The following is an 11,595-nucleotide window of genomic DNA, read 5'->3' on the forward strand; positions in this document are numbered from 1 at the left end:
GACAGACTGATTCAAACTATGTCAAGACAAGTTATTGTTCACACACATCCGTCTATGCAGGCTATCTGCAGGTCAGTGTTTCAGGTTTTTCATGATTAGACATAGTTAGAGTTGAGGTCATACACACGTTTGGTAACATGGTTATGTGGTCCTAGCTTTTCTGATTAGCTTTACTGCCAGTGGTTGGTTGTGTGAGAGTTTGCGTACCTCTTCTTCCACTTCATTCTTATTGGATACCTTTGTGGTTGGCTGTCCTGTAATTGGTGACCCTCTGTCTAGTGTTTGAAAGTAGTGTACTTTTTGCCTTTGGAAGTACTATTTGGTTGCTGCTCGATTTTGGTGAAATTCAGGGGAGGTGGGTGTAACATAGTTAGAAATGTAGTTTAGAGTTTGTATGTGATTTTCGCCGTAATTAAGCAGCTTTATTGAGATTGGTGTTTTGGAGCCCCCTTTGGAGAAACGGTATACTGCAGCTCTGCTGCGTTTTGTCCTTGTATTGTTGCCGTACTCGATCAGAAGCGGTATGCTTTGCATTGGGTAGGTTGACTGTACAACGCACTCCACACTTTGTTTTAATTTTGTATCTGTAAAATGTTGTTTAAGTTGAAAACTTCGACATATCACCTGTATTATATTACTTTACATGTATTGTTAGGATTTGGGTGCAATTCTAGCAACTTAGAGAAAGTTTATTAATGTTTTCATTATGACCACGAGTTCATACACATTGAGTCTTATGTGACTAGCTGTAAACTCCACTAGCAACTTTCCATGCATTCAGTGTAGTTTAGTTTAGTGTGCATGGAAAGTGCAATTCAGTCTAGCAGGAAATGAATGTACATTTAGTTTAGCATTATGTTTATGCATTACCTCCATATGGTCTAGGTCTGTGAATGTTTAGTGAGTCTCAGAATATGAATTAACTGTCGTTCTGTGCACCTGAACATTCCATGTCACATGTCTCCCTTGCTAGTAGGGCTGACAGTAATGGTATAGGAATGATGCATGTACACAGCAAATTCACGGGTGTTATATTTCTGGTGTTATGACAAATAAACACTGTTGCAGTGATAGATGTTAAACTCTCAACACTTTTGGTGTAGATATGATACAAAAGCCAGTGTTAATTTGCGGCGTTCCGATTAATAAACACCAATTGGGTGTAACAAGTTCCATCCGGGATATTTTGCAAATTGCTCAAACTTCCAGCGCAGTCCGCCATTTCTCAAACCCCCCTGCAGGATAGCAGACTTCTCTTCAAGCTGTGGACAATTCTGTGTGGTAAGTTATTAAATGAATCTATTTTTGGCATTCCTTGATAAAATATGTATATTAGACGTTGTGTTGCACTCTCAGACCTTCTTTATGAAACTGTAGACTTAGAAGTTGCTTTCCCGCCCGTTGTCAACGTACTGTATAGCTACCTTCACATTGAGTGAGACATTGTCCAAACTTTTAGCTGATAACACTAAATTACATTATGTGTGTTTGACTTAGTGTGGTGTAATGTGTTGTCCTTGTTTTATTTATTTATTTGATTTTGCGATGTCTACCTACGTTTAATCTAATACATCTACATCACCATCCTTGTTGGTTAAGCTTACAGGCTGCTAACGTTATTAGCTGTAACGTTATGGTGTGCTAAACTAGGTAACGTTAGCTAACCAGTTACATTCATTCATTGAAATGACATTTAGCTGACAGCTAACGTCAACGTTACCGACGTAGTTGGTCAGCTAACGTCAACGTTACCGACGTAGTTGCTAGTAGCTAAGATAGATAATTTAGCTAGCGAACAAAGTTACCTAAAATGAAGAATGTGATTGTTTGCCTTTTCCATCAACAGATATAACATTAAGTGGATGCGATGATTGTCAGGATATGTGAGCCGCTTGGATAATGTTCATCATGGGGTAAGTTTTTTTTTTTTTTTTTTTTTTTTTATTTGCAAACATCATTGACATTACAGAAAATGCAACACTACGACATGCACATGAATACTACATACGACAAACAGACGTACATTACATAAACACATACTGTAACTTAACAAGACATCACATTGACTTGGCTTCCACAAACATAACACAACATAACATTAATAACAGAAAGGCTAAGGATGATTTGCGTCCAGGATGATTACAGATATGATTATCAGGGATGAAATTGATGACCGGAATGAAAAGAAGGGGGGATGCGGATGGTAGCTCTACGAGTGTGAATGAGGTGGTGTTGGGATGGGGGTGGGGATGGGGGTGAGGGGTAGTGAGTATGTGAGGATGTATGTGTGTGTATGTGTGTGCGCATATGTATAAGGCTGGCTTGCTGTTGGGCCAGGAGGAGAGAAGCTGGAACATAGAGAGGGAGGGTTTCAGAGGAGAGGAGTTGTAATTATTCTATTAATGATAAGTATAATAATAGGAATAACTGATTGCCTGGTTGATTGCCTGACTGATTGCCAACCTGGGCACCCATTAATGGCCACAGTTCCACCCAGCCCCTGCAGTTATACTGCGACGAGCTGACAGAGGGGAGGACCTGTGTGCCACCCATCGCCCCAGGCCCCCAGCATATGCACACATCCCCCACTACCACGACCAACCACACCTCGCCCCCAGACCTTCACCCAACACGCCACTCTTGACCTAAATATGTACAGTATGTGAATGGCTAGGTTGAGGGGTCTATCTAGAGTGTAGCATTAAAAAGAAGTGGGCATGCATGGTGAATATCTGTCAGGATTTCCCCATGCACACCACACTTACCCTGTGTAAGATGTATGCCTCCTCAATGTGTGCATTAAAATAAGTGAGGCATGCAGATAGACACCTGATGAGGCATCTACCTGCACTCCACTCTTACCCTAGCCTGTTTTGTAGTTTTTGTTTATGTATGTCACCTAACATGTAGTGCGATTAAAAGAGAGTAAAGCGTGCTGTGTGCTTCCAGGACAAGGCGTGTGCATGAGCGTATGAGGAGGGTGCACACCGGGGGCCCAGGGCCAATAGATAACCCACAGGACCCAACCAATGCCAAAACCACACAGCGACCCGCCAGGACCGAGTCTCCCAAGCCATCCAATGGGGCCCCGGCAGAATAACGATGGGAGAGGCAGAGAGAAAGAGTGAAATTAGTAAAGTTATCAGAGAATGTAAATAAAAGGGGGAGGGAAAGAAGGTGATGCTATTTATATTACTACTAATAATAATAATAATAATAATAATAATAACAATAATAGTTCCAGCTACCCTCCCCTGCCTAGTGTTCGATGATATGTGTATCTGTTGATGAAGTGTGTTATGATCGTGTGGAGATGGAACTCAGGCAAAGAGGGTCAGGACTGTAAGTAGGTGATAAAGGGGTACCAAGGAGAGGTTGTATCCTGAGTATTGATTAAGTTTGTAGTTGATAGGTTTTCTAATGATATAGTCTGTTAACAAGTTTTTCCAATGAGTGATGTGAGCTTTTTCTTAAATTTCCAGTTCTTGAGGATTGTTTTTCTTGGCGATAGTCAAGCTACCAGCAGTGTTTTATTGCAGGAGTTGCTTAAATTGACTGTGGATGTATCACCAAGTATGCATAAGGAAGGGATGCTGGGATGTGACAGCCAAAGATGGAAGAGAGATTTTGTGACACTCACCCAGAAGTGGTTGATTGGAGTGCAATGCCAAACCGCATGAATGTATGTATCTGGGTTATTTTGTGTGCAGTGAGTGCAAAGATCCGAGCCAAACCCCATTTTAGCCAATTTATGTGCAGCTAAGTGGAATCTGTGAAGAACCTTGTATTGTATTAGTTGTAGATTACTATTCTTTGTCATGAGGTAGATGTTTTTGCACATTTTGGTCCAGAAGTCGGCACCGGGAGTAATTGATAAGTCTGATTCCCATTTGTGATATGGCAGGCCAATTGTTTTTTCTGAACGAGATATAATTTTGTAAATTTGGGAGAGTATTTTTTTTTGGGAGGGAATATTAAGCAGCTCTGAGATTGGTGGGGGAATGTCAAGGTTAGCTGTCTGGATGTTAATTTTTCCTAGGATAGATGATTTAATTTGCAGGTATTGTAAGAAGTGTTTACTCTCGATGCCGTGCTTCTGGACCAAACAGGAAAATGAGGCCAGATTATTGTCTTGAAGAATGTGTTGAAGGTGAGTGATGCCCTTTCCCATCCATGTGTGGAAGTTAAGTGTTTTTTATTGACGGTGAAATCTGGGTTATTCCAAATCGGGTGCGAATTGATGGTGCTATAGGTGAATCAGTGATGTGGTAGGATCTCCACCAGGCTGTCAGAGTAGCTGAAATTGTTGGGGCTTTGAAGGATGGATGTTTTTGACCGACTGACTGCAGAAAGGGAGATCTGAGATTTTAATTTCTTTACAGATTGTTTGTTCTAGGTCTAACCAGGTGTTGTCTGAGGGGTGGGGTGTAGCCATTTGTGGATGAAGTGGAGCTGGTTGGCCAGGGCATAGTGCTGGAAGTGTGGGGCCTCTAGTCCTCCCATTGCTTTTGGTTTTGGAGAGTGGCGAGTTTGATCCTTGGGGTCTTATCTTTCCAGTAGAATTTAGTGATTAATGAATCGAGAGACTTAAACCAGAGGGTGGTGGGCTGGGTTGGAATCATAGAGAATAGATAGTTTATTTTGGGCAGTATTGTCATTTTGATTACTGAGATTCTGCCCATGATGGATAATGGGAGGTTCTTCCAGCGTTGAAGGTCATCATCTATTGAAGTGAGTAGAGGGGAATAATTTAGGCTAAATAAGTCTGACAGCCTGGGGGAGACTTTTATCCCTAAGTAAGTGATATAGTTAGTGCAGAGTGGGATAGGTGAAGAGTTGGCTGTCACATCCCAGCTGTTGGGATGTAATGGGAGAACTGCAGATTTATTCCAATTGATTAAGTATTCAGAAATTTTTAGAGAATGTGTCAATGAGTTTGATGGTTTCTTCTACTGATGTTGTGGGGTCTTGAAGAAAGAGAAGAATGTCGTCAGCATAAAGGCTGATTTTGTGATGCATATATGGAGTCTGGACACCTTTGATGAGGGGTTTCTGACGGATGGCAGCTGCTAGGGTTCAATGAAGATTGTAAATAGTGAGGGGAGAGTGGGCACCCTGTCTAGTTCCCGGTGAAGAGTGAAACTTTGTGATGTTAGTCCATTGGTGATTACTGTGGCTGAAGGAGAGGTATATAGAAGTTTAATCCAGTTAATGAACGACTCCCGAAGCCAAACCTCCCCTAATGTGGAAAACAGGAAATTCCAGTTCACCCTATCAAAAGCTTTTTTCTGCGTCCAGAGTTGCTATGATGGTATTATCTTGAAATTTTGTAGCGTGATACATTATATTTAACAGTCTGCGGGTGTTGGTGGATGAAATTCTACCTTTAATGAAGCCTGTTTGGTCTGGGTGGATAATAGATGGGGGGACCTCTGCTAATCTGTGTGCTAGCATTTTTGCGATTATCTTATTGTCCACATTGAGGAGAGAAATTGGTCGGTAGCTGGATGGCAATGTTGGGTCCTTATTGGGCTTGAGGAGCAGTGAAATTGAGGCTGTGGTGGAACTAGTTGGAAGACGTCCTTTCTGTTTTGATTCATTAATCATTCTGATGAAAAGTGGAGCTAAGATGGTCCAAAATTGTTTGTAGAACTCAGCAGGAAAGCCATCCGGACCTGGTGCTTTATTATCGGGCATCTGTTTCAGGGCATCAAACAGTTCTTGTTGAGTTATAGGTGATTGTAGGTTTTTTATTTCGGTCTCATTGAGTTGTGGTAATTCGATGCTGTTTAGGAAAAGAGTCTATGAATTCCTGGTTGGGGTTTATTTCTGAAGAATATAGTTTATTGTAAAACTGGTAAAAAACATGATTTATTTCTTCAGGTGAGCTGGTTAGCTTCCCTGCTGAGTTCTTTATGACCGGGATTGTTGATTTTTTTTTTTACGTTGGATTTGATTTGCTAAGTATTTACCTGATTTATTGCTATGGTGGAAGTTTTCCTGCCTTAGGCGGTGAATCATAAATTGAGTGTGTTTATTGAGTATTTCATTGAGTTTGAATTTATGTTTCCTAAGTTTTGCCTGTGTTTCTTCAGTTGGGTTGCTTGCATTGGTTTCTTCTAACTGTTTAATTTTATTGTTGAGTTCTACTTCCTGTTCTTTTTCCTTCTTTTTTTGTATACTGAATATGAGATGATTCTTCCTCTGAGTACTGCTTTTCCTGTTTCCCACAGAAGGGAAGGAGATGATTCAGGGAGCCGTTCATTTCTAGAAAGAATGCCCACTCTCTCCCAACAAAACTGATGAAATTTGGGTCTTGTAAGAGGGATGTATTAAAAGCATAATTTGCTAATTGGTGGCTGTTGGTTCGTTATGTTCCATTTAATTGTAACTGGGGCATGATAAGCTAATGACTATGGGATGAATAGTTGAATCAGAGATATTTTTCATTATAGAGTTGCTGGTTAGAAAATAATCAATCACGGGAATAGGAGTGGTGGACCGGAGAGAAAAAAAGTAGCATTTGGAGTCTGGGTGCTGAAGCCGCCAACAATCGCCAAGGCCAGAATCGCTCATGAACTGTTTTATTGTTTTGTGGATTGCCAGATTCGTTTGCTTTTAGAGTGATCAGATCTGTCAAATGTGGGGTCTAACACTGTATTAAAGTCGCCTGCAATTATGATGGGACAGCCAGATAGAGTTGAGATGGAGGTGAAGAGGTTCTGAAAAGAAAACTGGGTTGTCTGTATTAGGGCCATAAACATTAACAATTGTTACAGGGGTATTGTGAATTGAGATGTTTATGATGACAAAACGTCCTTCTGGGTCTGTGATGGTGGCGTTATGGATGAATGAGATTCTTTTGTTAATCAGAATGCAAACTCCCTTTGTTTTGTATTGTAATGAGATGAGAAAATGTGATTGAATTGTCTTGATTTGATGCGGGTGTAGTCTAATTCTGAGAGATAAGTTTCTTGTAGGAGACATATGTCAGCTTTTAAACTATCCAAATGATTTAAGATTTTGAGCCTCTTTGCCTGAGATCAATCCCACGGATGTTCCAGGTCAGGAATGTAAGTGGTACCATGTTGTGATTGTACAGTTATGAAAATGTTTGATAAGGTGGGTATTGTGTGTGTGAGAGTGTGTGCAGGTGTCAGTTAGATAGGAGGGGGGAAGGGGGTGGAGGAATAGGTATGTAATGTGGTGTGCTTGAATGAGATGTAAAAAGTAGGGGCTGAGAAAGAATATAGAGCATAAAGAGGTAGGAATTTGGTTCTGGAGTGGTGACAGCATGAACATTTCCTGTTTAGCATTGAAAACATACAGATCATAATTTGACTTTAGCCTATAGACATAATAAACAAAACAGACAGGACACACAAGCAAACATGTATAGACAAAACACCATGAATAATATTAAACATTGAGAGAGCAAAAGGAATGAAACATAAGAAGAGAAGAAGAGAGTGATCCAAGCATCAGTAGGCAGTGGGTTAGAGAGTTGAGGGGTGACAATGTTATAATCAAGATGAATGTTGGCATGAGGTATGATGTGCTATAGCCAGGTGGTGATATTGGGGTTGTGATACAGAGTTCCATTGACATACAGTTTATCGACTGACAGTGCTGCTCGTTTGCCCTCATGGGGTAAGTTTGATAGTAACGTTACCAGAGCCCGTTTACGTTTATTAGACATTCTCTGATAGTACCATGCTAGCCTACTAGCGAGTAAGCCTCAGGTAGGCAAACGTTATCGGACGACAACGAGGTGACAACATGATTTAAAGTGAAATGGTTGAATGAAGGGGATGATGTTAGCTGAAATTATCTAGCGTTACTGTCCCTAGATGTGCAGCATAGTAGGCTACGTTTCGCGACTGTCTCTACAAAACAGAATGTGGCGAGTGTCTGCACAGCTCCTTAAAAGGGGAAAAGACAGCCGTTTTCATTTCCCAATTTAAGCCGTCTGTTTGTTCATAAATGTAACTTTATGCAGAATCCATCCATCCATGCGAAAAAAGCGACAACGGCGTCCATTCATTTTTATGTTTGGGATCTATTCAAAGGAAATTAAAATTTTCACATTAGTGTTTTGCATCGTATGGTATTTATATGTGTACTAACATTGACTTTTTTTAAATTGATAGTGTTTGTTGTAAATGCTTCTAGGCAAACAATATTGGAGTTGGGCAAAAAAAATGTCAATGCTGATTTCTATGTAGTATGTGCTCTACCACAGTATATTTTGGATAATACTAATATATTTATTTATTTATCTTGTAGTCTGGGCAAAGTTCTCCATAAATGAAGACAAAACCTTGACAGTGACTGAGGAACGGAAGTGGATGCTGATGTGTTTCCAGATCTGGTTACCAAGGACATGTGCTTAGTCATCCATGATTCTGATAAAGGTATTTTGCTTGGTTTGGGGTTTTATACAGTTGCCTTGCAAAGGCACAGAAGAAATTGTGGAGCTTTTGTTTATTTTTGCAAATGTACATGAATGTGTTGCATTTTCCCTCTTTGCTAGAGTCGCCTATCCCTGGGATTTAATCTAGCCTAACGGATATGTGTGTGTGTGTGTGTGTGTGTGTGTGTGTGTAATTGCTGACAAGGTTGTCAATTTCAACAGTGTTCTGCTTTTCGCCCCATTCTAAGTTGTACTGAGTGTTCTTCAATGTTTCAGGTTCTTCAAGACTTCAGCCTTCTCGTTGGATCTAAAACATCTGCAAGACATCTGGAAAGATGGCCCTCATACAAACCAAGCTGATAAAAAAAAAAGACCTGCACTACAAGCTACCAACACCATTGCTGCAACACCTATTGCAGTCTGCCAGGGACAAATGGACTTGTCTGTAGACAACTTACAAGGTAATTGTATGGAGTAATGGAGTTTAACATTTTAGTTGCCATTTTAGGAAATGACCGGTATTTCTGGATATTAATTTGAAGTTAAGTTGTCAAAATACCTTTTTTATGCATGACTGTTCAATCTGAATAATTAAATAGTTATTTTATGACTCTCCTCCAAACCCCATCCTAACCCAGGCTGGGACAGTGATATATCCACTTTACTCCTGCTGATGCACATCCTGTCACCTGTCATCTGGTAGAAAGATGAGGACTCGATTATAATCCTTTCTCTTATGTTTCCTCCAGTCATGCCAGAGTCTTGATGAGCACTTGAATGAAGATGAACATCGGCAGCCATATCTGCTAGCTTTGGGAACCTCCAAGCGAGCCATCAACAGTTTCTACATAGCCATGGATAAGAAGCCCATTCCATGCCAAGGAAACACCTCTCTGGCAGCATTCGACAAGCTTTTCAAGGTTCATTTTGTTTTCAGTTTGAGTTGCAACAAATCTCTAAGCAACTTTTTACATTCCTGCAGACCACCAAAGAGAGCCCAAAAGTAAAGGCATTGCAAGCAAAGTTGATGAATGATGTATAGGTGTTACGTTTATGGGACACTGCATGGCAATAACTGGTGCCAATAATTCTACAAAAACACAACATACATTTTATTCTGATAGATATGGAGACTGTTTATGTCGAGCATCTTTACGCTTTTGAGGTTTAAAGAACTTCATCATTTTTATATTGTTAAAAAAGATGATTTGCAGCATAACAAACCGTTTGAACTTTAGATATCATACAGCTGTGATTTGTCGTTTTATATAGTGCCTGACTGTTGCATTTTGTAATGAACTGAAGAATGTTTTGCTGTTTAATAAATAAATGTAGTACATTTTTTTACATTAAGTGCATCTGAATGTTGTTTTTTTATTCAGTTTAACAGCAATTCTAAAACCTATTGTGTATATAACTGTATACAACACCTCCTTTACTCTTCTAGAGATTAAAACAAGAAGCATTATTTGGCAATAAAGTAATAATATACATGCAATCATCACTATACTAGTGTCAGTTTAACACTGGGCTTAAGTTAAATAGCAACACTTTTGGAGTTGTTTTCAAGAAAGAATTAACAGTCCTCTGGTGTTAAAAATACTCCAACCTGGTGTTTCTGTGTAACTCTCTCAGTGTAAAATGGTAACACCTTGTTAGTGTTGTAACTTACAGAAGTGTTAATTTAACACTTTTGTGGTGGTCCCCATATATACACCCATATAGTGTTAGATTTAAATCTATCAGTGTTAAAATTCCGATTTCAAATTTGCTGTGTAGCCTAATATAGCCCATTCAACTACTTCTTTTTATTTTGCTTGTGCAGATGCTGTTTTATGTATGCCAGTGCCTGAAGGCATGTTTTGTTTTAACTTTTCCTAAAGGAATAAGCCAGTTTTAGTCTCAGTCCCTTCTCCGTCGGACTAATTATACATTACATATATAATAATAAAGCTTAAAACCAACTTTGTTATAAGGGTCCCCCATCCTGATAGTTATATATTACTAATATATTAATTAAGCTTAACCAACTTTATTATAAGGGGCCCCACGCTGATAGCTATATAATATATTAATTAAGCTTAACCAACTTTATTATAAGGGTCTCCCATACTGATAGTTATATATTATTATTCCACTGCTTGGTTGAATTTCCCATTGTCCTACGTAATTTAGAACGACCATTAACCGTATGTTATTTGCACACCTATGAAGTAGATCCATTTTTTTGGCTGTATCACACTTGTATATTAATTCGCCAAACTCGTTGTTAAAGGAACCATATGTAAGATTGTGGCCAAAACTGGTACTGCAATCACTTTCAAAGTACTGTAGAACTGTGTATCCCCTCCCCCTCCCCTCTGACTCGAGGTTGCCAACCCAGATGCCGAAACACTACTGACTTTGTGATAAGTAGATAGGTGGAGGGTGGCGCATCAGGCCAAAACACAACATGACATGACAAAACACAACAGCAACATCCGTTGAGGGCTGCAACTTTTTAATGCACTTTTTAAATGACAATATCCTGGCCGGACTACTGTTGTCAGTGATATAAGTATTTTAAATGAACATGATTTTTTAATGTCTAGTGACATATCAGGGCCATGTTATGATTAATTGAAATACATTTCTTACATATGGTTCCTTTAAGTTTAAATGAATGGTCACGTTGCATCCGAGCTGTAAAATGCAGACGTTCAGAACATGGCAACATTGTAGCATATGATGGAGGTGGCTTTTAGCTAGCAGGCTAAGTAAAATAGCGATGTTTCAAAACTAAAGTTCATCAGAATCTTGGGATACGCCCGCTTGACAACGGGAGAGATAGAACTAACGACTGGCCTTTGGCCGTAGCAACCATCCATTTAGAACTAGTAACGGCAGTTTGTCCTGCAAGTTGAGAAATTAGTTGATATGAGTCGGAAGAAATTACTGTAGTTCTACAAACAAGACAGGGTAACACTTTATTTTAATGTGTCGCTGTTTCAGTGTACAACCTGTGTAACAACATGTACTATCAGGTACTATCATTGTATATGCATAATGTATTTGTGGGTACCTACATATAGTTGTTACATTGTAATACTGAGTGCTTTTACAAAACTTTGCCAATTTGTCTAAATTTGTCTAGATTTGATATACAAATCATTCTTAGCTCCAGTCAAGGCCTCATTGTCTTC

The 11,595-nt window shown here is 39.5% G+C and overlaps 1 long non-coding RNA gene across 1 annotated transcript; it reads left to right on the forward strand.

Annotated features, from left to right (window-relative positions):
* Positions 1–1,027: 1,027 nt before the first annotated feature.
* LOC125304667 lies at positions 1,028–8,766 on the forward strand. Its single transcript, XR_007195267.1, has 4 exons — positions 1,028–1,281; positions 1,847–1,913; positions 8,287–8,414; positions 8,690–8,766. It is a non-coding gene; the product is annotated as an uncharacterized LOC125304667 (long non-coding RNA).
* Positions 8,767–11,595: the final 2,829 nt, after the last annotated feature.

Source organism: Alosa alosa, chromosome 1, assembly GCF_017589495.1.
Source record: "Alosa alosa isolate M-15738 ecotype Scorff River chromosome 1, AALO_Geno_1.1, whole genome shotgun sequence".
In the NCBI taxonomy this organism is placed as follows: Eukaryota; Metazoa; Chordata; class Actinopteri; order Clupeiformes; family Clupeidae; genus Alosa; species Alosa alosa.